Source organism: Nyctereutes procyonoides, unplaced genomic scaffold, assembly GCF_905146905.1.
Source record: "Nyctereutes procyonoides isolate TBG_1078 unplaced genomic scaffold, NYPRO_anot_genome, whole genome shotgun sequence".
In the NCBI taxonomy this organism is placed as follows: Eukaryota; Metazoa; Chordata; class Mammalia; order Carnivora; family Canidae; genus Nyctereutes; species Nyctereutes procyonoides.
Genome location: NW_026575126.1, coordinates 20,625,305 through 20,653,279, shown reverse-complemented (window position 1 = coordinate 20,653,279; position 27,975 = coordinate 20,625,305). Strand labels below are relative to the sequence as shown.

The 27,975-nt window shown below is 40.9% G+C and overlaps 1 protein-coding gene and 1 pseudogene across 4 annotated transcripts in view; one reads left to right on the top strand and one right to left on the bottom strand.

Moving 5' to 3' along the window:
• The window catches only part of TGFBR3 (transforming growth factor beta receptor 3), a 195,515-nt gene that overhangs the window by 25,122 nt on the left and 142,418 nt on the right, over positions 1 to 27,975 (top strand). The gene's annotated exons all lie outside the window — the stretch shown is intronic.
• Positions 22,822 to 23,832, bottom strand: LOC129519481 (etoposide-induced protein 2.4 homolog; annotated as a pseudogene).

The window sequence follows — 27,975 nt, the reverse complement described above, 5'->3', positions numbered from 1 at the left end:
TACTTTGCTTATTCCCAGTTTATAGATGAGGAGACTGAACACAGACAGGTTATGTAACTTCTTCAAGGTCACACAGCTGGTAAGTGGCAGATTTAACCATGAACCTACTTAGTCTAGATCTGATGATTGAGCTTTTAAGTCTGTCTGTCATGAAGGGAGTATTGATCAGAAGCCTGTTTAAAAAGAATGATAGTTTGCCCTGTGCTGTGTCATCATGAAACATAAAGTAAATCTCTTATTTGCTGAGTCCCTCTAAGTGCAAAGCACAGTACTAGTCACTTAGGGGTATACAAAGAAATATAAGATTCATCCCTTCCTTTGAATCTCTTGTGCATTAATTAGTTAGGCATGTAAAATATAACCATATAACAAACTAATCAGTATATAGTGAATACCAAATAAAAGTCAAAAGACCTGAGAGGTTGGAAAGGAAGCCCAGGTGGGTTGGAGTGGCTAGAGAGGGCTTTGTGGGTGTGCTCAACCTTGAGCTCTGTTCTGAAGGTCAGCCAGGAACTAGGAAGGTGAAGGCATGGGGCTGATCAGCTAGCACAGTATATGGGACATGGGTGCTTGATGAGTTTTAAAGAATGGATGACTTGGAGATCTGGCATGGGAATGAGGTCTGTTTGGAAGGAAGGATGGGAGTAGGTTGTGGAACGAGGCTTGTAGATTTCATTTTGAGGTTTGGATCCTTTTTTTTTTTCCATTCCCATGTAGCCAAAGGCATATACTGTTTAATCTTAGAATCCAAACTATGGCCTCAAAAAGTGAGGCTGAGTATATGGCTTCATTAGCTTCAAAGACAACACCGCTTGGCATACAGGCCAACAATTTATCACGGGCTTGCTCTCTGCCAGCCAGCTTGTTTTGTCTTTATAAGATAACCCTCTGGGGCGAGTGTTAGTATTCTCATAATTTACATTTTACAAACAAGGAAAGTGAGACTCAGTTTGGCTTATAACTTACGATTGTATAAAGTCCCATAACTAATAATGACAGAGCTGGGACTTGGACTCAGGCAGTTTGGCTTTAGAGTCCAGCCCATCCCCACTCCACTGGAGCCTCTGTGTAGGAAACCCTCAGTGTGGAATGATTGAACCCCTTCATTTGACTGAGTAGCCACCAGTAAGTCATTCTGGAACCAAATTAAACTCCTTTCGCCTTAAATGAGACATGTGTAAGTCATCAGAATGAAGAGACCTTCAAGTAATGGGTCTTCTTTATTTGCATTCTTACCTTACTGACATGACTGTGAAGCTCTGTTGTAGGGTTCTTGGTGGTAGAAGGGGTGAAAGCTGTTTTGAAGGCCTCCTTTAGATATGTAGCCAGGAAGGGCGAAGGGCAGTACAGCACATAAAATTAACCTGAGTTAGGATAGTAGTCCTCTTCTAGCTCCATGGATTTGCCTGGGTCTTTAGTGAAAGCCTTTCCTTCTCTGCTTGGGAAGGAGGTAGTGGTCAGTAAGCCGCATCCCAGGAGCTTCGAGGTTGCTTTGATAACGTTCATACTTGTCCTCCCTCTCTTTTTCCTGAGTTATTGTACAGTGTGTGAGTAGGGGAGGCCCTGCTCTTGATGAACAAAAGCTGTATGAGGACCATCATGCCTCCTGGTTAGAAATTATTTTAGGTTTTTGGCACCTTGTCCTAAATCCTATAATCCCACGGGGCACCATCATGGCTCAGTCATTTGAGCCACCGACTCTTGATTTTGGCTCGGGTCATGATCTCAGTGTCTGAGATTAAGCCCTGCTTAAGATTCTTTCTCTCCCTCTGCCTCTGCCCCTCCCTCTGCTTGCTCACACACTCCTTTCTCGCTCTTTCAAGATAAATCAATAAAATCTTAAAATAATCCTATAATCTATCTAAGAAAAGTGGGAAGTTTAAAACATTAAATGCTCTTATGGGCTTAAGCCTCACTAAGTTTTCACTTTAAATATTGTTTGGCAACCTGTCTTTAAAAAACACTAACTCTGCCCCTGAGGCTTGCCAGAGTTAGCTAAGGCTGTGTTTCCAAGAGCCTTGCTAACAAGAAAAAGAGGCATACACAGAGAATTCAAGGAAATCGATTTGGTTGGAAGGGATGGACTTGCCTGCAGTCCACTGGCCCCTCGTGCCCAGTGCAAGAGGTGCTGCTGAGGTGAACTCTGCAGACACCCTGCTGGCCTCAGTGCCAGTGGGATGTTGGTGGGATGGCTGTTTGCCTTATTCCATTGTTGCCATTCTGTGGCTAAATGCATCTTTTTGGAGGATTGTCCACAACCTGCACACACATTTCAATTGAGCAGATGCATTTCTTTCTTTTTTTTTTATTTTTAAAGACATAATAATATAAATAAATAAATAAATAAATAAATAAATAAATAAATAAATAAAAATATTTATTTATTCATGAGAGAGAGAGAGAGAGAGAGAGAGAGAGAGAGAGGCAGAGACACAGGCAGAGGGAGAAGCAGGCTCCATGCAGGGAGCCTGACATGGGATTTGATCCTGGGACTCCAGGATCACGCCCCAGCAGCGCTAAACCGCTGAGCCACCCGGGCTGCCCAAGATTCATTTCTTTTCATCTCTCCTGAATGTACCTGAAATTCCAGGGATAGTCCACAGGAAAATAGAGATGGTTTTAGTTGGAGCTATTTTCCTGCTAAGAAAGCTCTGAACTCTTGTGTCCATGGGACAACAAGGAGAGTTATCAACCGGTTAATAATTGATTTGGAATGGGACAAACTGACAGCTAAATTAATGAGAATGCCATTTTATATTTATAGTTTTCAAATACTCTTATGACTACTATTTCATTTGATTCTCCTAGCAGTAGTCCCGGGGGTAGGCAGGTATTGTTTTGATCATTTCCAGAAGGGAGGTAATGGGACTCAGAAAGTAATTTATTATAAGAAAGATAGCTCAACTCTCAGTGAAACCAGAATTCAACACTCCTCTGCAGGCAGGCTGCACCGACAAATCTTAGTCCTTTTGCTGGTGTGCTTCCTTTAGTACCTCTTGAAATAGTGGTAGCCGGCCACTCTGCTGGGCGCTATTCACCTGCCAGTTCATCTGATCCTTATAGAAACCCAGTGAGGTAGGTAGGTGATTGTCATCATCACTGTGTGTGTGTGTGTGTTTTTTTTTTAAGATTTTATTTATTTATTAATGAGAGACACAGAGACAGAGAGAGGCAGAGACACAGGCAGAGAGAGAAGCAGGCTCCATGCAGGGAGCCTGATGTGGGACTCGATCCCAGGACTCCAGGATTACGCCCTGGACCGAAGGCAGGCGCTCAACCGCTGAGCCTCCCAGTCGTCTCCATCACTGTGTTTGTAATTGTTACCGCTGCCACCACTCCTACTACTATTGGTATGCTAGCGGGAACTGAGGCTTAGAGAAGAAAAATGTAATACATAATGAGAGACAAATCAATTTTAATGAAAGTTAAAGTGGTCATTGACAGTCATACAAGTAGTAGCTAGCAGAGTGGCCACAACTCTAGAGTTGATGCTCTTTCTCTTATGCTGCCCCAAAGGAACTGGTACTCTTTCTCTAGGACTTGTGGTTAATGGCCTACGGACTGCAGAGGTGGTTCTTCCATGGTTTTCTCCTCTCTGCCAACTGAGTGATCAGAGGCTGTGGTTCATAATAGTAGGAAGACGAGGAGAGTGCCAGTGGTGGCTGCCACTGGGGAACGTAAAGGGTAGAGGAGGGATAGACTTGGAGATTCCAAGCAAATCCAGCAAGGCCTTCTCTTGCCAATACGGAGTCTCTGGATCCAGCTGGTTGATTTGTTTTGTGATTATTATTGTCTTTAGGTTGTTAACTGTAACCACTTTCGTATTTCATTGCTGTCTTGGATATATAGGGAAAAGATGTTAAGGGTGATGCCAATTGGGTGACCGGCTGTGATAGTGTAAACAAGATGGTCACTAAGAACATGAGTAAGATTGTTCACAGATTTGATGTCAGACAAGTGAGCAGATGCCAGGTTTCTCTCTCCTTTGCATCCTTATCTGAGACTGTGTAATTACCACACTGCTTTTTGGATTCCTGATTTATTTGGGTTATTTAAGGGCACCAGAAATGGTCTGTTTTATAAACACTGATCAACATTTCCACCAGGACAAGGATATCTGTATGTGCTTTCACCATGGTACCAACTTTCTATTTATCTTAAAGAGTAAAGAACTATATTAAAAGACCCAGAGTGGATAGAGTGGCCTGAATTTTATGTTGTGTTCTTTTTTGGGGAGACCATGCATACCCAAGCATGATGAGGTCCCTCCCTGCTCTATGTTTTTACGCACAAAGAGTATGCCAACATGTATGTGTTCGCATACACATACAAAGTTGGGACACTTAGCAGTAGTCAAGAAAAAGATGAATTTTTTATTAAAGAGTCCCTTGCCCTGCATGGACTTGGGTGTATGTGTGTATATGTGTGTGGGGCAGGGTAGAATAGGATATGATGTCTAATAAAAGCTTTATTTTTTTTTTCCATTTGCAAAAGCAGTTGACTAGCTGATAGTTGGGTAACTGGCTGTGATAGTGTAAGAGAGATGTTCACAAGAACACGAGTAAGATTGTTCACAGATTTGATGTCAGACAAGTGAACAGACGCCAGGTTTCTCTCTCCTTTGCATCCTTATCCGAGGCTGTGTAATTGCCACGCTGCTTTTTGGATTCCTGATTTATTTGGGTTATTTTAGGGCACCAGCAGTGGTCTGTTTTATAAACACTGATCAACATTTCCACCAGGACAAGGATATCTGTATGTGCCCACACAGCTGTTTGACCGCTCAAAGCTTATACTTTCACACATTGTGGATATAGGAAATGAGGCTTTCTCAGCTTGTTTGCTTTGATAACTAATTCCCTTATACACTGGGGCTACCTTGAATCACTGATAGAGCTCTGAGCTTTGCGTGCTGGTTTTGGAAGAGTTGTAAGAGCAGGGAGTATTCCGGGAAGGGTTCCAACATGAGGCCTTCCATCAGGACAGCCCTCTACACAGGCATCGAGGCATCAAAGTGCTTACCCCTCTTGGAAGATTGGCCCGGACAGCATCCATGTGAGTTCCTTGCTGAAATACATTTATTTAAAAAAAACATTTTCTGCCAGAATGGTCTAAAAAAGATTCATTCTCAAGTCCAATATAGCCATATTTTTGTTCTCTGAAAGGACACTATAAATCAGGAGAATTCTAGAGGACTTAAAAATGCACTTGCTCTTGGAATGTTCCTTCCAAAGATTAGGCAGCAGGTGCTCTGGGGCCTGAGGCCCAGCTATTCTCCTGCCCTATCCTGCCAACTCGTAACAATCTTTAAAAAAACCTAACCAAACCAAACCAACTAAACCTAGGGTGAAATGTGGACAGTCTTAACGCCTTCAAAAGAAAATTGATTTTTTTTTGAAGTTATTCTCTCTGTTGGCAGCGAAGGGAACTACAATGACAAGTTGTAGTTATGGCAAAAGGAAAAAGTTCCGGCGTGACTGCTTTAGGTTCTTTGTGTCTCTTCTGTTTGTCCTCGTGTGTCTGAATAACTTAGTCCTAGTCTAGATGATAGGCCAGAACCGTCAGGAGTAACACCTCCCTTCCTTCCTACTCTTCTACCCCAGCCGGGAGGGTACTTGGGGAGCACCAGCCTCTGGGGAGAGCAGCACATCAGCTTCCAGAGTTGCCTGTGTACTGTCGTTCCCAACAGTGACACCACCGAGCTGCAGCACGTGCTGTGCACGTTTTTCCAGTAGGCTGCAACTGGGTGTGCCAGCGTGGCTGTTCTGTTGCTGCATGGCCAAGCACAACGCCACCTAGCTCCCACTTACCCCATTCGAGTTAGAGGAAAGCACCGTTGGTCATTTCACCTTTTCATTCAACTTTTAAATAGCTGCTATGTTTGGATGAGAACTTGTAGTCTGGTCAGTGAACTTGGGGTGCCTAACCAAGCCCCAGGTACTCTGCTAGCTTCTGAGACACAAAACGGGGAAACTTTGATTAGTGCAAACAATGAGTTTTTTTTCTACCTTGTAACATGGTTATGTTTCTTAAAAGAGTTAATTGATTTTTTTCAACAAGCATCTATTTTTTTTTTTAAGATTTTGTTTATTTATTTGACACGAGAGAGAAAGAGCACAAGCAGGGGGAGCAGGAGAGGGAGAAGTAGGTTCTCTGCTTAGCAGGGAGCCTGACATGGGGCTCTATCCCCAGACTCTGGGATCATGTCCTGAGCCGAAGGCAGATGCTTAACCCACTGAGCCACCCAGGTGCCCCTCAATCAGCATCTATTGAGCATTCTAGACACTATTCCAGGTATTAGAGGCTCAGCAATGAACAAAATAGACAGAATCCTTATCCTCCTGAAGCTTACATTCTAATGGATCAGATCAGAACAAAAAAATAATACATCATTTAGCAGGTTCAGGGGACAAAAAGCAAAGGGGTTGGGGATTGTTTAGTGGGGGAGTACAATTTCTTATTTATATTTATTTATTTATTTATTTATTTATTTAGATTTAAAGTTATTTATTTATTCATGAGAGACAGAGAGAGGCAGACACATAGGCAGAGGGAGAAGCAGGCTCCCCATGGGGAGCCTGATGTGGGACTCAATCCTAGGACCCTGGGATCACAAACTGAGCCAAAGGCGGATAGATGTTCAACCACTGAGCCACCCAGGTGTCCCAGGGGGAGTACAACTTAAAGGAAGGTGGATAGGGGCACCTGGCTGGCTCAGTTGGAAGGGCATGAAATGCTTGATTTTGGGGGTCATGAGTTCAAGCCCCATATTGGATGTGGAGATTACTTAAAAAAAGTGGATAGGGAGGGCCTCACTGGAAAGAGCACATTTGAACAAAAATTTGAAGAAGGTAAGCTAAGTGGCTGTATAGGGGAATGAGAATTCCAGGTAGAAGAAGAGCAAGTGCAAAGGTCCTGACATGGCAGTTTGCCTAAAGTGCTCAGGAAGTAGTAAGCAGGCCAAGTGGCTGCTAGAGGGGCCAATTAGAGTTAACTGGGGGGCAGGTGTGGGGCTGCATATAGCCTTGTAATTTTTATGCAGAGTGAGACAGAGGCACTGGAAGGTTTGAGCAGCATAATGATATGGTCTGAAGGATGTTTTAACAGGACCCCTGTGGCTGACGTGTTGAGAATAGACTGTTGGGCAAAGGTGCATTTGAGGATATTGTTGATGGCTGTTGTGATCATTGAGCAAGATGATGGTAGCCACAAACAGATTTTGGAAGGGAGGACCCTTGGGAGTGATATGCTTTTGAAATCAAGAATGATGTTGTGACTTTTATGTGTTCCTTCTCCTATCAGTGGAACACTGGGCTATAACCTGTTAGCAAAGATAATCACTTCTACATAACAGTAAAAGCTGTATCTTAAAATAAATCATCAAAAAATCTTTTTGCCCTATTAACAACTGTTCTTGAATAATCATGGTCTTAAAAGCCTGGACCCTCTCTTCCCAGTTTTTCTTGATTGCCTAGTCTCATTCTTTTCATTCCCCAGGTAGTTTTTTCAGGATGGACCCCAGGATCACGCCCTGAGCTGAAGGCAGACACTCAACCACTGAGCCACCCAGGCATCCCCTTTCTAGAAAATTCTTACTGTTGTAAATGAGAACTTGGTTTTAGCTTTCTTTTGAAAAAGCTCTCTTGAAAACCTTTAGATAAACTCATTTGGGTCTAAGAGATTCTTGTGCTGGAGAGGAAATTGGTTGAGGGAGTGAGTTCCTCAGAGATTTTTAGCTCTCCAGCTGTTAAGTGTGGTGTACCCATAGAAACCAGGTGCATCTTTATGAGCTGGGGCTACACCTTGGCATAATCATCATAGTTATTAAAGAAGCAATTTCCCCCCACTTTTTTACTATCATGTACCTCTTTTGCCTTTTCCCATTTTTTGCCTTGTGACTTAGTAGACCAAGGCAGGAGACTTGTGTGGATTCAATGAGCCTGGGGACATTGGTACAGACAACTAGGCTGAGGAGTCTCTAGGTAATGAAAGATGGTACCAGCTGACTGGATAAAAAGGGGAGTTGAAGTAGGTTATAAAGGGTTTTTAAAAAGTTAGGGTTAAGTGGGGTACACCTCATTTCTGCTGTAGCTGTTTTAGTTTTAAACTTTGGTTTCCTCACTGATTCCTATTTAATTCCTGTTACCAGACTCCAAGCTAGAACTTTATTTATTTTTATTTTTTATTATTTTATTTATGTTTTTTGTATAAAAGCTAGAACTTTAAAAATATTAACATTTTTCAGAAGTGAAAATATTTAAGTCGTTCTTGATACTTAAGCACCTTGGTACCACATTTATTTACTATTTAATTTTAAAGATCTTATTGGTGTTATTCAGTGACTCATGAATCCGGCAGCATCACATTTGGCAGACAGAAAGGAGCTCCAAGGGGTTATACAAAATGACAGACAGCAGGGAGTGAGACAAGGAAGTTTGTAGCAGTAAAAAGTGGATTGGCTGTAGCAAGGTCACTTTTTTTTCCCCCAAGATGTTATTTATGTATTGACAAGAGACCTAGAGACATAGGCAGAGGGAGAAGCATGCTCCCTGTAGGAGCCCAATGCGGAACTCAATCCCAGGACCCCAGGACCATGCCCTGTGCTGAAGGCAGACGCTCAACCACTGAGCCACTCAGGTGTCCCAGCAAGGTCACTTTTCTTTAGGGGATGGCAGGGGCCTGTCAGGCATATTACCTCACTAGTGCTGTCCAGGTAATTCTTGAATGTCTGGTTTAAGGTTCTATTTCTGGGAGAGCTGAAACTGTGATTCAGTCAGCTTGGTGATGTGGGGCTCAGTATAAATAACTCCATTTTGGGCCTGTTATCTTTTTTTTTTTAAGGATTTTATTTATTTATTCATGAAATATGGGGTGGGGGGCTGGCAGAGACACAGGCAGAGGGAGAAGCAGGCTCCCTGGAGCCTGACGTGGGACTTGATCCCGGGACTCCAGGATCAGGCCCTGGGCTGAGACAGCACTAAACCACTGAGTCACCTGGGCTGCCCTGTTATCTTGTTTTTAACAGTCACTTCCTCCCACTATGATCATACTCTCAGCCTGAGAAATATGATCAAAATTTAAGGTATTAGCACCCTCCCAGCTACCACTCTGAAACTCTCACAGATTATGCTGATTTTCGGTATGGTATTCCTTTGCAGGTTGTAACTTCAGGTTTATGTTCCCCCCCCTTTTTTTTAATTAATTACTTTGACAAAGAAAGAATGAGAGCATGCATGAGCACAAGCCAGGGGAGAGACAGACGAGAAGGAGAAGCAGACTCCCGCTGAGCAGGGAGCCCAATGTGGGGCTTGATTCCAGGACCTTGACATGACCTGAGCTGAAGGCAGACACTTTAACAGACTGAGCCACCCAGGAACCCCTAGGTTCATGTTCCTTAAGTTGGTTGTTTTCTTCATTTTTTGACTTTCTGGTTTTAGGGAGATAATTTGCTTGGTGGCTGGTGGCTACGAACATATATTTAAAGCTTTCGAGAGAATATAGCACACTAGGGAGATTATCATGATTATTAAACCAGGTAATTCCCAGTGTCTGGAGTGTACCTTGGAGCTGTGGTCCCCAAGACCCAAACCAATCAAAATCAAATAAGTCAAAGAAAGATCCTGTTGAAGGAGTCACTTTCTTAAGCCGAGTGGATTGTCCATTGAGATTATATATATATATATATATATATATATATTTTTTTTTTTTTTTTTAAAGATATATATATATATATATATATATATATATATATATAGAGAGAGAGAGAGAGAGAGAGAGAGAGAGAGAGAGAGGCAGAGACACAGGAGGAGGGAGAAGCAGGCTTCATGCCGGGAGCCCGATACGGGACTTGATCCCAGGACTCCAGGATCGTGTCCTGGGCCAAAGGCAGGCACCAAACCGCTGAGCCACCCAGGGATTTTATATATATATATCTGTATTTTTCTTTGAACTTAGAACCCCAAGACCAAGAGTTGCATGCTCTACCAGCTGAGCCAGGTAGGCACCCCTGTCCAGTGATTTTTTGTAGCTGAGTTTCACCATCTCCAGAAGTTTTAATCCAGGTGCAACAAGTAATGTTGGACCCGGCAGAAACACCTCCTTTGCTCAGCTAAAAGATAATTAGTCAATTACTATCTTATTGTCAAGAACAACTTTGGCCATAGAGTCTAGGGATTTTTGTTGAGCAGCTATTACTTTAGCAGTGGATTCTGCAGTATTTTCAAGAGTTAAGGAGCTGACACTGTATTTATTAAAAAATGGGATAAGACACAGAGAAGATTTAACCTCTGTGCCTAAAAAGCTGTCTTTTAAAATAACATTTATTTAGCCACTGGTTTGTAAGGTTTTCTGATTTGCTTTTTCAGACCTCGTCAGTGTCATGGTAGAGGGGGGCAATGAACCACATAAGTACAGCCCTGGAGCTTGCCACAAGCCCCAGGTGGTGGTCATTCTGTTTTTGAAATTGGACCAGAAAAATCCAGAGGAATGCAACAACATTTTTACTTCTTGCCCCCCTGCCAGCTTTTTTCTGGGCCTCCCAAAAATGTGTTTATCTTGCTGGCCATGCGTGTGGAGCAGTCTGGAATTCTGTGTGGCATTAGATAGTGAAAAAAAAATGGAAAGATTTCCCACATGATAGAGGTTATGGGAGTGGACTCTGATTGAGAGAAGGGAATTTTGGGATGAGATTTATTTTAATATTTAGTGTTTAAACTGTTGCACATCTCTCTCTCTCTCTCTCTTTTTTTTAAATTTGATAACAAGCCTTTGGGGGTAGAGGTGTGGAGGTATGTACTGGAAGCATTATCAGACTTTTAAGTATCAAATTAAGAATTTTCACTTATTAGAAGAAAAAAATTCATTTATGGTGAATGAATTGTCTGAACTTCACTACCCTGATAATTATATAATTTGAGAGCGATGTCTGGCATACTGTGAAGGACCCTGAGGGCCTGACCCCAGCAATTCCTCTCTCCCCCCACCTTTGTCACCCCAGGCTTGTGTGCAAGCATGGCTTCACTGTCACTGGTCAGGTCTCTGCCTGGCCCTCTTGAATGCCCAGCAAGTCTGTGTCCTCTATTTTGCCACATTTAATTAGCTCTGGAAATACACTATCAAAGGCTGTCTGGCAGTGGTTCATTAATGGTACGGGGTGAATTCAAAAGCACTAATTAATTGTTTTAGATTATTTGCAAAGCCCATGCTGAAAAACCTAATGCCTGTAGGAGAAAGTTGGCAGAGAGGCTGTTCAGAGATTAACCTGGAGCTTACCCAGCTCAATTGCCTTTTGGAGTTGGGCCAAGAGGGGAGTTGTTTTTCTTTTGGGAGAAGTGCTTGTGGCCACATTGTTCCCTAAATTCCCAGTTTACTGCTCCAGGCTTTTGGCTGATGGAGCTCATATGGACCTTGCTGAGCTAGGGAACTCAACAGCATCTTCTAGAAGTTCTGTTTGTTTTTTGTTTTGTGAGAGAAACACAATTACTTAAAATTCATTAACTAAGCAAATATTCCCAAGGGCCTCTTCTTAGGGAGAGGAAAGGGAGCTCTAGTTTGTTATGAAATAATTCAGGTTTTAGTGTTAAATGTTCAAAGGCAGCAGGATCAGGCCTTAAGTAGTATCCCCCCACCCACATTCTCCCCACCCCCACCAAAATAAACAAATCCGATTCCTCATTTCCTCTGTTTGGCTGGCTCAGGGCTGCAAAGTGCTACTACATTTGGAAAATGGTGTTCAAAAAAAGATCTCAATCTGAAATCAAGTGTGTACCAGTTTAAATTCAGGGTATACTGTATGTATGAGGGGGGAAATAGGTTTCCATTTTGTATTTTGCTACATTTGACATATCTTATAAAACAATAATATCTGGAAATAGCTCGGGCAGATGAATTGTAGAAAGGTAATGGAAGATGAGAGAGATTTGAGGCTTTTTGGGCCTAGTGCCAGTGCTGGTGACTCTGAGAGCAGTGCAGTCATTTGAAGATGAAAGTAGAGGAGAGCATTTCAGACTTATCTCAGAGCCAATCAAATATTATATAAAGAGGCTGTTTTCAAGGCAGTATATAGCACTGTTTGAAAACACTCATCCAGAAATCTTTCGGTCCCAGGGTCTGGCCCTGCCTCCTACTGACAGACCTTAGTGTTTTTCCCCATCCTTCTGGGCTTGAGCAGCCAGTGAGTCAGTAGTTACTTACAAATCTCAGGCCAAATTGTACTTTATTAACGTGATTCAGGAGAAAAGAATTCTAATGAAAAATTTCAGAGGCCTGTGCTGGGCTTTTTCATGGTATTGTCAGACCTTCCTAAACTCAAGAAGCACCCCCCCACCCCAGTCTGTTATTTCTGTTTATTACTCAACTTGGAATCTATTGGAAAAATCTTACATGAAAACTTCAGGAGAGTGTGTTCTGTCTGGTTGAGGACTTTATTCCTGAGTGCACAGTGGTCTCTGTTTACTCTCTAAATGAATGAAGTTGGCTATCCTGGGACCTTGGGCAACCTTCTCCTTCTGCCTTCTCCTCAACCAGCAGACCCAGAGTAACAACTTCAGGCTAAACGTTTAGCACTTTTTGTAGGTGATTCCCAGGCAACTTGATGGAGTTGATAGGAATGTAGATCTCAGAACTGTGAGAGAGCATGAAAGATATTTTTAAAGTTGGCAGTAAAGCCTTTGAACCAGTAAGTGACTGTGGGTTTTTTTTTTTCAGCTTTATTATTATTATTTTTTAGTCTTGTTGCATTTTTATTTTAGAAAGTAATTTTGTGACACAATGTCAAGACTTACCGGTATTTCCCAGGTAAGTTGTAAGATATCATGAAAAATGTTGTGACTAATAGTTAAATTGATGTCTTAAATAGTGATTTTCTTTAAAAAGATAAAACAAAATTCAAAATTAACCTTAACAAAACCATGATTATTTATATTTAAGTATATTTGAGTGAGAGAGAAAGGGGTTAGGATTGCCATTGATAGAATGAAAAGTACCCAGAATCTGTAGTGTCTTATATGTTTTGTCATCTATGAACATGGTATACCCTTCCATTTGTGTAGGTTTTCTTTAATTTCTTTCAGCACTGCTTTTTGCAGTTTTCACTAGTTTATTTTGAGACAATGGTATGTCCAAATGTGAGCAGTATTCATTATGCATTACTGTTTCATGGAAGTGAGGTTTGAGAACCTCTATTTAGAGCTATAATTCTATTTTCTTCAAACTACTCTTCATTAATATGATGAAAAATAATTCTTCCTCGGCATTTGGCAAGTGAGCTCAGTCACCGATAACTCAGGCTGCCACTAAGGTGAGTTACTGACCTGACTGGCTTTGCTCTAAGTTGTAGGAACTTAAAGTTTAGTGTGCTCTTAAGAAATGTGCGGGGTTTTTTTCTTTTTTAAGATTTTATTTATTTGAAAAATTTGAGAGAGAGCACAAGCAGGGGGAGGGGTAGAGGGAGAGGGAGAAGCCCACTTCAGGCTGAGCAGGAAGCCTACAACACTGGGTTCCATCCCAGGATGCTGAGCTTATGACTTGAGCTAAGGCAGATGCTTAACCAACTGAGCCACGCAGGCACTCCAAGAAATATGTTCTATTTTATTTTAAGAGCTCCTCCTTCAGAGGAGCCTGATGCTGGACTCCTTCCCGGGACTCCAGGACCACACCTTGAGCCAAAGATAGACACTCAACCACTGAGCCACTCAGGTGTCCCAAGAAATATATTCTTTACCTGAGGTTCAAACTGGTGTTACTGACCAGGTGATAGCCATAACATCTCTTCATTGAGGTAAAATGAGCATCCTGATTCCTTTGGACTAAAGGTCAGAGTTAGGGGCAATATTAGAATCCAAAGGTTGAAAGTTGTGTGCTTTTGCTAGACCCTTGGGTTTTCCCAGCAGATTTTTGCTAGAGCATAGTCACTCCAGTGAAGCTTTCTTTGAAACTTGTAACTAAAGGATTTTGTAGAGATTTTATGCTACAAATGTGAGGAATGCCTGTGGACTTTACCATAGTGAATCTATTGGATTATTACATTTTTATTTAGTAAAAGTAATTCTCTACCACAGTGTTCATTCTTGACAGAGATTGTATGGTAATTGTGACCTTGGGCTATGAATCCCGACACAGGTTCAGACCCAGGTTTTGCTGTTTGCAGGCTGTAATCATATCCTCAGTGTCCTCACATACCAAAATAGAGATACCCGCCGTATCTACCCACTGTGTTCTTGTGAGTATTATACATGAGATGATGCATATAAATCAGAGGGCTGTGTTTATTTTAAATGAAACCATTAAAAAGTGTTCTTTGAAAATGTTAGCATGGTGAACATACCTACCCAGTCCTTTAAGTCGTAAGTCTTATTATTCAGAGATATATCTGATGCAAAAATCAGATCTGATCCTGAGGTACAATTTTGCAGATAAGACAGACTCTATCAATGACCAGTTTCTTTATTTTCCTTTTGTTCTGCTCAAAACAGTATGCTGGGAGTACCGAAGTGGTATAGGGGTGTGATGAAGTTGGGAGGAGATTGTGAATCAAAAGTTTTCTTTTTTCTTGTTTTGAAAATTTGAGTTTGAGTCCCAAGTTTATGACTTTCAAAGCTTTTGTTGCCTAATCTAAAGAATACTGCTGATTACTCTTAGTCCATTGATTATTAGGAGATTGAAATGCATGTAGAGCACCCAGTAGTTTGTGGCACTTAGCAGGTCTTTAAAAAGTTAATCCTTATTTTGAGAACCTATATATTTTGGAAAAGAAAGAGCACTAGAACAAACTTATGATTGGCAGAGTAAGTTTATTGTTCAACTGTGTGCTCCCCACAGAGGTAAGGCAGGTCTCAGGGTATTTATTTGGGAGATGGCTGATTTGCTGTTGGCTGAGCTAAGGACTCAGGTGTCTTTGAAATGAGCAGCATCACAGCTGAAGGACTAAATCTGGAGCCAGGATGGAGGAGAAGACCTTGCTTCTCTAGAGGAAGTGAGTAGGCCTCTAGCTGAAGGTTGAAGGGTAAGCATGAATCCTCAAGAAAAGTAGTAGTGGCATTGAGGACTGGGGCTAGTGGGGAGACAGGAGAGCCCAGAAACAATAGAATGAGACCACCTAATGGTAATTTTCGTTGTGCGTAGTACCTGTGGGCTTAGTCCCACCCTAACCATCCTACTAAAAATCATAATCCCTTTGAACTCCTAGTATACCCATTCCTTCTTATTTTGCTGTTTTTTTTCCCCTCTTAGCACTTATCACTTTTTAAAACATGCTTATAATTTATTTGCTATGTTTATTATTTATCTTCCCCCACTAAAATGTAAGCTCTACGAAGGTCAAGTCATTTTGCAAACACTCTGGTGTAGCGGTTGCATATTATATGAACATTCTCAAGTGGAGGGCTTTCCACATTGTCTCTTATCCTTGCTTGAATGGAATCCTCAGGGAGAGGGCAGTCCCTAGTGCCCTTGCACATAGTAAGTGATTAATATTTATTGAATAAATCAATAATTATATCCTATCTCATTCATAAAGTACAACTTTGCTAAAGTAATCTGAATCTTAATGTATTTTACTTTGGGGGAAGGAAGCAGTGTTGCTATGAAGGCTAGCCTGTGGAGACCAGGTGAGGGGTTTCTGTCTTCAGATTCTTAGCTAAAAGAATGTCTGAGTGATCTGTGGTGGTGGTTTTAAAGACAGGTTCTGGATCTGTCACTAAAGAATGTCTTTGACAGCAGGAAGTTATTACTTTTTGGTAAACATTCTATAAAACTTAGCATAAGACTCTTTAGTACTCTTGACCTTGGCTTAAGTAGTGGTGGAATATTCTATTCAGGAGCTGGAGGTTAACTCTTTAAACCAGTGGTTCTCCGGGCAGCCCAGGTGGCTCAGTGGTTTAGCACCACCTCAGCCCAGAGCGTGATCCTGGAGACTTGGGATCGAGTCCCATGTTGGGCTCCCTTCATGGAGCCTGCTTCTCCCTCTGCCTGTGTCTCTGCCTCTCTCTCTCTCTCTCTCTGTGTGTCTCATGAATAAATAAAATAAAATAAAAAAACAGTGGTTCTCAAAGGATGGTTATGGATCTGAAACCTTATCAAGAGGTTTATGAGGTCAGAACTATTATAAGAATTCAAAGTTGTCTTGCAACTTTGGTTAACATTGCAATGATGGTATAAAAGGAGTATTGGATAAAACAACAGGTGTCTTAGCAGGGATCGAGCAGTGCCTCACTGCCACATACTAGTGTAAGAATGTTCTTGCTGAAGGAGTTAAAAGCCCTCAAATACATGTCTTTTTCATATTCTGTATGAGGAAATGGGAAGTAGGCAAGTAGCACTTCTACATTCCAAAGTGCAGTGGCTGTCCCGAGGAAACACTTGCGCAGTTGTTTGAATTGTGAGCTGGACTGGTCTATTTTTCATGGAATAGCATTTTCTTTGAACGAATGACTGACAAACGATGGCTATCTAGTCTTCAGTACTTGCCAGACACTTTTTAAAAATGAACAAAGCAATCCTGTTATTTCAAATAAAACGGTTTACAATATTAGGTGCCAATGAAAAATTTTATTTTTCAAGCAAAAATTAAAGTTTAATATTCATCATTCTGACCATAGCAGTTTTTGAATAAATACTTTTTTGGTGAGATCAATGGAAATATGAACAAATATTTTTTTGATATCATATAAGAAATATGTCAATATTTTGCATATTTGTATAACTCAGTGAACCGTGATTTTCCAGATGGCCAATATATGATGTTACAAAACTTTGTGTGGGTAGTAAAAGATCTCACATCTTGATAATACAGGATCAAGCAGTTGGTTTTTTATTTATTTTTATTTTTTTTATTTTTTAATTTTTATTTTTTAATTTTTATTTATTTATGATAGTCACAGAGAGAGAGAGAGAGAGAGAGAGAGAGAGAGAGAGGCAGAGACACAGGCAGAGGGAGAAGCAGGCTCCATGCACCGGGAGCCCGATGTGGGACTCGATCCCGGGTCTCCAGGATCACGCCCTGGGCCAAAGGCAGGCGCCAAACCACTGCGCCACCCAGGGATCCCCGCAGTTGGTTTTTTAAAACTTTGTATTTTTAGGTAATTTTGGACATAGAGAAGACTTACATAAATGGTGCAAAGAGTTCCCATATACCCTTTACACAGCTTCACCTTGTAATAACATCTTATAGACCCATAGAACAATTACTAAAACTAGGAAATTTATCTTGGTACAATATTATTAATTAAAGTATAGAATTTATTTGGATTTTACCAATTTTCCCCTAATATTCCTTTTCTTTTCCAGGCCCCAACTCAAAATCTCACATTGCATTTAATTGTCATGTCTCCTTGGTTTCCTCCAGTTTGTGGCAGTTCTCTGTCTTCCAGTGAGTTTGACACTTTCGAAGACTGGTTAGTTGTTTTGGAAAATGCTCCTCAATTTGAGTTTATCTGATATTTTCTCATGATTGCATTGAGATTATGCATTATTGAGAAGGGTACACAGAGGTAATATGCCCCTCTCAGGGTGTCAAATCAGGGTTACATAAAGTTGATGTATCTTATTATTGGTGATGTCAACCTTTATCACTAGGCTAACGTGGTGTCTGACAGAGTTCTTTGCTGTAAAGTTACTATTTTTTTCCTTTGTAATTACTCAGTATTTTGAGAGCAATGGATTTTAACCTAATAAGGTATGAAAAGTTAATTATGCAATGCAGATTCCACATCACAACTAACCTTTAAGTAATGGCTATTTAATGAGTTTAGGTAAAGTATCAAAGAAGAAATAGCTAGCTACAAGTGTATGAAAAGATTGTTAAGATTTGCTTCTCCTTTCCAACTACATATCTGTATGAGACCAGATTTCTTCATATCCTTCAACCAGAACAATGTATCACAGTAAATTGAATGCAGAAGTAGATACAAAAACCCAGCTGTCTTCTATTAAGCTAGATGTTAAAGAGTTTGCAAAAATGTAAAATGATGCCACTATTCTCACTAAACTGTTTTATTTCAAAAACAGTTATTTTTCTTTTATAAAAGATAATATTTGCATTAAGATGCAATTGATTTATTATTGTTATTGTTGTTTTTAAAAGATTATTTATTTATTTATTAGAGACACACACAGAGAGAGGCAGAGACATAGGCAGAGGGAGAAGCAGGCTTCCTGACAGGAGCCGGATGTGGGACTCGATGCCAGACCCTGGGATTATGCCCAGAGCCAAAGGCAGATGCTCAACTGCTGAGCCACCCAGGCCTCCCTATTGTTGCTTTTATTTTTATTTTATTTTATTTTATTTTATTTTATTTTATTTTATTTTATTTTATTATTTTTATTTATTTAATAAAGATTTTATTTATTTATTTATGAGAGACACACACACACACAGAGAGGCAGAGACACAGGCTCCATGTAGGGAACCTGACGTGGGACTAGATCTCGGTCTCCAGGATCAGGCCCTGGGCTGAAGGCAGCGCTAAACCGCTGAGCCACCCAGGCCTTGCTACTGTTTTTTTTTTTTTTTTTTTTAATTTTTATTTATTTATGATAGTCACACACACACACACACAGAGAGGCAGAGATATAGGCAGAGGGAGAAGGAGGCTTCATGCACCGGGAGCCCGACGTGGGATTCGATCCCGGGTCTCCAGGATCGTGCCCTGGGCCAAAGGCAGGTGCTAAACCGGTGCGCCACCCAGGGATCCCAACCTACTGTTGGTTTTAAATGAATTAAATATTTTAAAAAATTTCTCAGTTTTTATTTCTGTTGTGTGAAATGTTGATAGATATAACTGATACCAACAAAATCTCTTTGGAGTCCTCAGTAATTTTAAAGCATAAAGGAATCCCAAGACCAAAAGTTTCAGAATCGCTGCTTGCTAAAATAAAAGAAGAGGTATCTTGGTATGTGGAGGGGGCGAATCTTGTCTTCTGGTCCAAATGAAGTTTCAGTGAAGGGTTTCATCTAGAAGTCTTGGCCTAGGGAACTCACTCAGTACCTCTGTATCTGTTTTTTCACCTGGCAGATGAGGGAAATTGGCCTGAGGATCTTCAGGTTTCTTTCAGTTCCCAGATTTTATGATTTCAAATAACTGTTGCTGTCAAAGATGTCATCTTGGCAGCATGGGTGTTATGGAGCATTACAGGTAATTTCTAGAGGGTGATATTTACAAAGTTAATGATGAAAAGGGTCATATCTAGGATATGATATAGTAATATTTGTGAGGCAGGGATTTGAGAGCCCTGTTCTGACTTTTTGGGCCTGTAAAATTATTTCTTTCAGTGTCCCCTTCCAAAAAATTATAGTTTTAGGTCTTAATTGGTTTTTACTATACTGAGTAAAGATTTTTACTTAGGGAGTAAGGGAAAGATTTTTAATTATTCCTGATACTTTTTTGTCAGTTTATGTGTATCACAAATTAAAAAGTGTGTGATTTCCTAGAATTTTTGTGCTATAATTTTTTTTAAAGAATTTATTTATTCATGAGAAGCATAGAGAGAGCAGAGAGACATAGGAAGAGGGAGGAGCAGGCTCCATGCAGAGAGCCTGAGGTGGGACTCGATCCTGGAACTCCAGGATCAAGCCCTGAGCCAAAGGTAGATGCTCAACTGCTGAGCCACCCAGCACTGAGCACCGCTGTGCTATAATATTCTGTGCATATACATGTAAATTTCTTTTGTGTGGGGATTTATGAATTTAGATAAGTTATTTTTCTTTGTTATAGGTTCCTCATATACCACTGATATCTATATTGAAACAGGCTTAGGTTGTGATATCCATTATATACTTAAAATCTTCATGAAGTTAGTTATTTGAGTACTTGTTTTAAAAAGAAAACAACTTGATTAAGAGTCTTTAGACATCCTTAATATTTACAAATGTAGACTTAAAAAAAAAAAAAGCCAGCTGGAATGTATTAAGAATCCCAAACTTTGGAACTAATATTTTTCTTTTTTTAGTTTAAATGGAAGGAGACTTGATGGTTTTAGTTTTTAGAGATGAAGAAACAAAAAGGGGAGGGTAAGCCAGTAGTGTATTGTCCTATTAAGTATCAGTCTCAATCAGTTTTTAAACAGGATCCTGAATTCCTGTAAAGTAGATTTTTGTAATGGAAACTGCCACAGTTGAGGGCCAGCTCTGTCATAATCACCAATTTGGGCATCTCTGATATTTAGCAGAAATATAAATATCTAATGTACTGTGTGTTTGTTATACTGTCATAGGAAAATTTTGTAATTGATTCTGAGCCAGATTCTTCCAGTGTTTAAGCTACTACTTGGAAATAAGATTTGGAAACTGGACTAACTTTCTGAGTACTTCTACACTTTAGTAAATTATAGTAAATTTAGTATGTATTATATCTAAAAAAGAAATTCAGGATTATCTTATATCAGAAGAGTTTCATTCATCACATTTCAAAGATTCCTTTAAGTAGTCGGCTATTTCAGGATACTTATGTAACCCAATCTAAGAGGAAAATGCTTTCCAACTCCCAACAAGACAGTTTAACAGAACATAGTGCTTCAGAGCATAGATCCGAGAGCCAGCTGCCTGGGTGCTAATCCCAGATCTGCCAATAAATAGCTTTGTAACCTCTGTTTGCTTTAGCATCCTCATCTGTAATATAATATCCATCTCATTAGATTGTCTTCAAGATTTAATGAGATGTGATGCTTCATGCACTCAAAACCTGCCTGGCATTTACTAAGCTCGACCAAGCCATAGCTTTGAGTATTTGTGTGCTATTAAAATTATTGCTTAGTTAACATGTGGTATATTTTAGGTTGCTTATTTCTTCATGACATCTGAATTTGTATCTCATTAGTAACATTATCCTCAAGTAATGTTTGAGGATACATTACATCTGGGTAGATTTTACATTCCTAAAGCACACTACTAGAGTTCTAGATTTGTGGTATGTTGGTATTTTAAGGATCCTTAGAGATTATCTGGTTCAGCTCAGCCTGATACATAAATCACCTTTCTAATATCCTGCTGACTGAGCCTCTAGCCTTTACTTGAATTTAAAATATCCCTGACCCTTGGGAAATTCTTCTTCATGTTGTGCAATCCACCTGGCTGTAAACCTCCACTCTCAGTCCCTAGTTCTGCCCTATAGAGCTGCATGGAATTTGGTTAACAAATAACTCACCTGAATGGTGACAGCAAAGTAAATGGATTCTTGATAATTAAGGGCTGTCTAAAAGTGCCCAGAATGGTGTATTAATGGTACTTTAAAGTCTTTGCTCCCTGTTCGTAAAAAGAAGTAAGGCTTGTATTTGTAGATAGAGTTGCTCTGAGGTAGTTGGGGACACATTTGGCATAGAAGTTTGTTCCACTGAGCCTGTGGTGGGGCAGTGAGCCTGAGGGGGAAAGGCAGTACTGGGTCTCTGGACCTCACTCTTACAACTCCCCCCACCCTCATGCATTGTTGTACAAGTCCTTTTCTGGAGGAGAATCTTTGTGTTTAAAAGTTTGACCTGCCATATTTTCTAAATTGCATATTTCTCCTACATAGGATGGAAGTTCCATGAAAGAAAAAGAGAAGGCTGCTTACTTTGTTCACTGCTGTATCTCTAACAGCTACAAGAACTTGGGATATATAGGTGCTCAGTATTCAAATGATGAAATTAAAGATTAAACACTCAAATGTGAATGTGTTTTCAGTTTAGTGCCAGGAAATGTCACATTTACTTTAAAAAAAAAAAAAAGCTCATACTTAATTGTGACACTTTAAAATTGGACAGGTGTTTTGACATCTGCCCCCTTCCCATATTTCATCTCTTTAAAATGACAGGAGAACACCAGCCAATCACAGGCTTAATGAGTTTAATAAGTTTACCCCTTCACTTCCTTTCAGTAGCACCCAGTATTCCTTTGAAATACCAGATAGATCTGGCAGTGGCCAATAGTATACACTTCAGACTTCAAGAGTTAAAAGCTGAGGTTCACTAGCATTCGTTGTAGCAATGGCACTTGTCCAAAACTGGTACCTCCCTATGGTTGGGGAACTTTACTTATTTATTTTTTTAAAGATTTTATTTATTTATTCATGAGAGACACAGAGAGAGAGAGAGAGGCAGAGACATAGGCAGAGGGGGAAGCAGGCTCCCTGCCGGGAGCCTGACATGGGACTCGATTCTGGGACTCCAGGGTCACACCCTGGGCCGAAGGTAGGTGCTAAACCACTGAGCCATCCAGGGATCTAGTTGGGGAACTTTAAATGCACCAGTGAAAAAAATTTTTTCCCCTTTAAGGAGAAGAAAGAAAATCACTCCCATCACTTCAGGCTTGTTTTTTTTTTTTTTTTGCAAGAGATACCAAAATCTAATGTGAGTTACGAGAAAGAAGACAATGATGGCTATACAGGGGGTGACCAGGAGCAAATGAGATACTCCTTTACCATCCACATCCAGTATATGTCTTTCACAAAGCAACAACAAAAATAACAGGTCCACAGAATACAACAGCCAGAGTTACAAAATCCATTCATCCAAGAGTGGTGGAAAGCAGAGAGAGGAGTTGGGAGGGCAAGTGGCACAGGGAGAAAGAAAGTATGCACATCATTCCAGGCATGGGACTGGCAAGTGCTAGAAAAGACCTGCAGAAAAACCTGTGGTCATTCAGACTCAGCGGTGTTAGGAATCCACATACTGGTGTCAGGAATTCTCCTTTATGCATACCAGAGACAGAAGTCCCATTCCTCGGAGAGAAGGGTATACGCAGAGGGTCCTTGGCAGAGCAGGTCCTGCCTTCCCTAGTGGAGGACGTGCCAAGGAAAAGAGCTCCTACAGCTTTTTTCCAATCACACCCATCCCCTCTGGGTGGCAGGTGACTCAGTTGCCTGTAGCTGCCTTTAGTCTGGCAGGAGACAGATGTGGGGATGGGAATTTCTCTGCAGAGGTTGAGCTACTCAGGGCAGACTGCAGGTAGACCATCTTCTGGAAATGTCTTTTGCTTTAAGAAAACCACCAAAGAGAAGAGGCACAACTAGGAAAGGTATACTTTGCTGGGGGTCTTTGCTTCATTGGCACTGATACTGAACAGAGGAAAGGACGGAGAGGGGCCTCTACTGATAGTATATGAGGACTGCATGGCTGTGAGGAAAGCCAGGGCAAACCAAATCCGATGTAGTAAGGCCACCTCTTCTCTGTGCTTGACAACCGCTGGTGCACTTCTGTTCCTTTATTGAACCAATATTCAGAGCAGTGTGGTGAGTAGAGAAGGGACGTATGCAGAAGACTAACCAGCTGACCAACATAATGGATGGGAAAGAGGCTACAGACATCCCCTGGATGTGGAAAGGAGCCTGCAGCCAAAGGTTGAAGAGCATGTCAGCAGTTATTTTGCTGACACTGGGGAATGGGTGAGGCTTCCTCCCCGATACCTCAAATGCCAGATCAGCTATGTCTTGAGACGAAATGGCATTAACAGCTTTGCTAAGCACAAATGGAGGGAGCACCCAAAGAGCCCTGAAAAATGAGATAAAGAAGAATTTCACCGATGACCAAACATCTCCATGTTGTGATGGATCACTAATAGTTTGGACTGTTACTGACTATAGTGCAGGAATAAACACTTGATAAAACAAGAGGAGACTTCTAGTAACCATAGGTGGCTCATTCTCTTGCTTCCTTTCTCTACTGTGGGCTCTCCTCTGCACCAGGACACTACTGCTTGTCCTTTTCCACGCTGCTCCTCTCTTGCTGAGTCTGAGCATCTAGTTTTGAGATGATACAAATTCCTCAGATTGGAGTGTGATTTCCCCTGGTAAGGTCCTGGAGAAAGGTTTTGACACTTGGAGCCATCTCTTTACCACCCAAGCTACCAACTATATGAAGGAGAGAGAAGTGTCTCAAAATGTTTCATCATGAAGGACCTGGCTGCTCCCATCCTCTGGGTTCCCACCTACCCAGCCCCTTACCCACCTAGGGGCTGCTCGGCTCCTCCTGGCCCTTCGGTGCCTGGCCGGCCACCAGCTCCCGATGATGGGGCACTCCTAGTGCTGGGGCCTCTACACCCACTCTGGGCATGCCTGGGCCACACTGGACCGCACTGGGCCGCTCTGACTTTCACTTGTATGTTGTGGCCCATTCTTTGTGCCTGAGCTGAAGAAGGACCTGTGAGAGGATAGAAAAAGAGATCTCTGGAAGAAATATTATTAATAATATTATGATTATTTGCAACTTGCAGATACATTAAGAAAAAAGTACTTTTTTTCAGTTTTGATATGTGAAGATTTTCTAGAAAGGAAGGAAAGGTTTCTAATTTTATCAAAGGCAGAGGTAGGTATACCACGCTGTCAGAATTGGGTTTTTAAATCAGCTCAGCTGGATAGCAGCTTTACACTGTAGCCCCGGTGATGTTATATGAGCTTAGCTCTCCTTTGAGTGCTAATGAAACAAGTTGGCCAGAAATATGAATTGTAAAAAGCCATCAAAACATTACAATGTAGGAGAAAAATGTAGTGAAAATTCTAACATAGAAAGTCCAAATAGTTCCTTTTTCTGAAGGCTTTAAAATTTTTTCCTTAGGTAATTTGCAAGACTATTTTAAGTTACAGAAAATATATGTAAAATTAAAATGACATTAGCTGAGAACTTTGCCCAGTTGATTAAGGAAATCTGAGCTTCCTTTTTTCTTTGGTGTTTGTCTCTCTCTTTAATGTGCCAGAAGCTGAGTTTTCTATAGAAAGAGGACATATATTTAGATCAGAACTCATTGGCATATTCCTTGGGTTATCTTAGGTCAGCATATTCTCTGGGAAGAAACACCTTTTGATTTTGGAACCAGAAGGCTGGTTCCTTCCTTCTAGTCCACATACTACCCTCTCTGCACACGCGCCCTCCACCCCCCAGGGCTGGCCTTGGCTTAGTCACTTGACCCAGTCAGTAAGTCAATAACTTCATGACTTTGAGTTACTTAATATCATTCTGTCTTAGTGTTTTCAGCTATAGAATGAAGGTCATGGTGTATCTCAAGGTGGTTTTGAGGAATAAATACATAAATATAAGGAAAATGCTTAGAAGAGAGCCTGGCACATAGCAAATACTCCATAGATGATAATATTGTCACATGTGGATATTTTGAGGGTATTGAGTGGAAAATAGATTTTTAAAAACCCGGAAATTTCCCTATACAAATTCTGAGGAATATTGATCATTATCTCCACGATGACCTTAGTATTTGTAATATTCTTTGCCATTTAGGCCACTTGCTGTGCTTCCATTTACACTTCCCTGTGCAAGGTGTGGAGTTAATTTCTAATCCATTAATCATGAACGAGGAATACTCTAAAGAAAAGCTAAAGTACTAACTAGTTAAAAAGTGAAGTAACTTTGAATTTTCTAAAGCTGTGCCTTTACTTGGAATTTTAACTTTGTTGAATTTCTGTGTAAGGGGCTAAAAAACTTCCATTCTTAGACTCACAGTGTTCATAGGCAAAATAGAAAAAAATAGATAAAAACAGTAATTTTAAGAGGAAACATTTTTATTTTTGTTTTTGTTTTATAAAAGATATGTTTAGAGAGAGTGAACGTGAGAGCATGCATGCCTGTGTAGTGGGGAGGGTCAGAGAGAGTCTTAATGAGATCACAACCTAAACTGAAACTAAGTGTGATGGTTAACTTCCTATGGCACCCTCTAGGCGCCTCTAGGGGAACAGTTTTTTTTTTTTGGGTTACCATCTGTATCCGATTCCATGGATGTTGTTGTAATTATCATTTTGTGTCTTCAGAGAATGGAGCAGATTTTGAACATGCTTTTATTTTCTCCCCAATATATTGGCCATTATATTTAATAGTATTTGGGATTTTTAAAAATAGAGGTAATTAATTGTGAGGTATTTTGATGTTCAGCAAAGGAAACACATTACTTTGTATAAACAGAGGGTAATATGGAGTCTTTGAAATCTAAATTATTGAACTATTTGCCTAAGGATAATCTTCTTAACTCTTTAGGTTTCCTCTGGCCTGTAATGAACTACAGTAGTGGTTTGGGAATAACACAGAAACATCCTATATGTGAAACATTTGGGTCCCATTTGAAAGCATGATGGATGGATCCCAGTTTTCAGGTTTATCTTTGAGTTACACTGATAAATTAGTAAACTTTCATCCCATTTTCCTCTCCATTTTGTGGTCTAATTGGCTTATGGTTGGTAAAGACAGAAGCATATGTTTTTTTGAGAGAGATAAGCCTTCATTTTGTTTACATTTTAAATGATCACCATCTCTGAAACTGGCACTAGGACCAAAGAATGTTTATTACTTCCATGTTAACATGGGGATGGGTCTGAAAGATGTTAAGTGAGGTTTATGTTTGGTTCTATTCTAAGGCTTCCTTGGGCTCCAGCCAAGGTAACTTGGTTTTTGTAAGAGCCAAGAGGAACTGCCCTATAATCTCTTTTTTATAGCTGTTTTTATATTTTTATTTGAAAGCATCTACCTTGAGGATAGAAGCTCTGCTATGCAGAGTAAAAAACAACTGTTTCTAATCTTAGCAAGAGGACAACAAGGGGGGTGGCTAGGGGTTTCCAGACACAGTTGTATTTGACACCTGCCCTGGTTGTATCACTGGTCAAGCAGATCTTGTGGCCTTTGGGCAAGTTTGCCTTGGGAAGATGGAAACACAATAGGGATAATTTCTAATTTAGAAAGGTCTCTAGGACTCTAGTCCAGAAGGTTTTTTTGTTTCTGTTTTTGTTTTTTTTTGTTGTTGTTTTTGTTTTTGTTTTTTTCTTTGTTGTTGTTTTTTGCTTTGTTTTGTTTTTGTTTTTACCTGTGTGTGTCAGGTGGGGTGCGGTGTTTCCTGCTATGGATGTGGGGAAAACCATGTCACACCTTCACAGAGAAGGGAGAAGGCACCTGATTGGCCTACGTGATTCAGAAAGTGTCACAGTCCCAACTCCGTATTCACTTTTCCAAGGTCCTTCCTGTTGCACTGAACTCTGGCCCTGCCCCCTCCCACCCTCTGGGGGCTGTGGAACCCCCAGGGAGGAAGTTGCCACTCCTATGCCCTTTACTCTTCCTGTGCCCTCTGGCCGAGATCTGTCCTGTGGGTCTGGGCCCCACCTGAAGTCACATTTGTATTTAGCAGCTTGCTTGGTGGTTCCTTGTCTGTGCCCAGACTCCTGTGTGAGGTACTGGCTGGTGTGATTGCAGCTCCCGTTGACCCACTGTTCACAGAGGCAGAGGAACAACATAGGCCAGACTATATAACCCAAGGAAAGCTTTGGGTGACCTCTGCTATTTAGCAGCTGCTCCTAGCACCAGTCACTGTGGCAACTGGGCTCTGTTTATGAAAATGAACAGGGACCTCAAGGCCGGGGCATTCACACCATGGACAGAGCTCCCCCTGGAAATACATTGCCTGCCAGATTGCCAGGGCTAAACCAAAACAAAGACATACCAAACAAAAGTAGCTGGGGAAGTATTCTGCTCTTGGGGGACATGCACTTGTGGCCTAATTGCCGGGTATCCTCCTTTACCAAACAGAACTGTGCCGGGGTGAGCTTATCTTGGTTATGCCAGAGAAGGAAGGGGGCAAAGACCCTAGTACTTGTATGGGTAACTTCTTGAGTATGCCCTTGTGTTGCACAGGGCTGGTCTCTAGCTGTGGGTTCAGAAAGAAGTTTAGTTACCAAGGATTTGACTTTTTGAAAATCTTATTTTAGGTTCTGCTTTTATGTAAACTGTAAAGCTATTTTTGGATCTGTACCTTTAGAATAGACCCTTGTCTGGAATAACTGAGTTTGGAGTTTGTCCTCTTCAAGTCCTTGCTTTCACAGCGATGGTCCAAGTACTCCGCATGGGAAATGGGGAGCCTATAGACATCTTTGAGCACACTGTGAAACCCAGAGCTTCTCGAGGTGACTGCTACGTTCTAGGTGCTTTTCCCATTGTTAGGTTTTAGGATTCCATGGCTGGACCCTTCCAGCATATGTGTCTTTTAGCCTCATTTAAATGCTCACTGGAATACTTCACTGGGGC